At 36.7% G+C, this 1,555-nt stretch overlaps 1 pseudogene; it reads right to left on the minus strand.

Annotated features, from left to right (window-relative positions):
* Positions 1-527: 527 nt before the first annotated feature.
* LOC120594340 (uncharacterized) lies at positions 528-646 on the minus strand (annotated as a pseudogene).
* Between the last annotated feature and the right edge of the window lie 909 nt (positions 647-1,555).

Consider the following 1,555-nt stretch of genomic DNA (forward strand, 5'->3'; position numbering starts at 1 on the left):
TCCATTAGCACCTTAGCGTACCTCATTGATTTATAACCCTATTATGTCAAAAAGCAAAGAATTTCCTGGAAATATATACATAGAGAAAATGAAGTTAAGAGAAGTCGAATCCAAGAATGAGGTTAGCACACAAAATACTATGGTGAGAGGCGGGCCATAAATTAGACTCTCAATTATCTAGAAATAGACACAGAGGAAAATACAATCAGTTAAGCTTCCTGCCCAGTGTCCATGAAACAAAAATAGACCAGGAGGCTCATGGGAAAGGCGAGTTATTCTGGATCACAAAACCAAGAAAGTTTCTCCCTTGGGTTCTCACAAAGCAGCAGCCTCTGCAATCAGCAGCCAGTTATCAGTAGTTGATGTCTTACTGGGCCCAGGTCATGTTATTTATTTATTTTTATTATAGTTTATTTATTTATTTATTTATTTATTTTAGGCAAGGCAACCCTTGGTTGACCTCACAGATTACAAGAACCTCACAGATTGCGAGGACCTTGTGAGCTTACAATCCCTTTTATTTTTTAGGCCTACAGCACCTGGTATTCCTAGGTGATCTCCCATCCAAGTACTAACTAGGCCTGACCCTGCTTAGCTTCCGAGATCAGACGGGATCGGGCTTGTTCAGGGTAGCATAGCCATAGACTTAATTACAGTTTACATGCAATATGTTAGTTTAGGTGTACAAAATCCTAATTGGACATTTATATACCTTACGAAGTTTTAAGCACTTTGTAAGCCTATCACTCATGCCATTGTTTTAGGGAATGTCTTAGCCAAAAATTAGACTTAATTTGATTAATTGTTTCTTTATATAAGACAGTAAAAGAAGGATTTAGAATGCCAAAAGACAGATATAAAAGAGTTTTTCAATCAAGCCCATATTTTCTGGTCAAAGTAATAGAGAAAATTGGATATTAACCACGCTGGATTCACAGCTGTCTGAGCTTTTCCTCAAATAAACTGTTTGAAAAGTATGAATCTTGAAGAAATAAATGCTGCCTTGAGAGAAGAAGTGACGAAGACAGGCTTGTCCACAAGCAATCTCCCAGGGGAGTCACTGGAATTATGGGGTTCGCTTCCAATAACGGACTTACTCTTTCTGTTTTGTTCATATCTGTATACAGTAATCTAATCTGCCCTTGTTGTAATTTGTATAAATTAGTTTGCAAATAGAAAGACCTACATTTTGCAGTCCAGTGGTCTCCTAGGGACAGACAATTAAGACTATATTTTACCAAATAAAAGAAGAATTATCATTTGCCCAATAGTCATAAATTTCCCCACTTTTACCCCCTGTGCCTCAACATACAATGTAGGACTTTTCCAAGTCACAGAATTCTTCTAGAAATATTGCTTGCTTCTGTCAAGTTTTTTAATTTGGTTTTTAAAATAGGTAATACAGTCATATGGTTTGAAAAGCAGTTTATGGGAAGGCATATGACTATAAATGGTTAGCACAAAGGAGTTCCTTGGTGGTGATAAAACAATTCTGTATCTTGATTGTGGTTGTAGGCACATCAGTCTATACATGGGATAAAATTCCACAAAACTA

This window comes from Pteropus medius, unplaced genomic scaffold (genome assembly GCF_902729225.1).
Source record: "Pteropus medius unplaced genomic scaffold, Ma_sr-lr_union100, whole genome shotgun sequence".
In the NCBI taxonomy this organism is placed as follows: Eukaryota; Metazoa; Chordata; class Mammalia; order Chiroptera; family Pteropodidae; genus Pteropus; species Pteropus medius.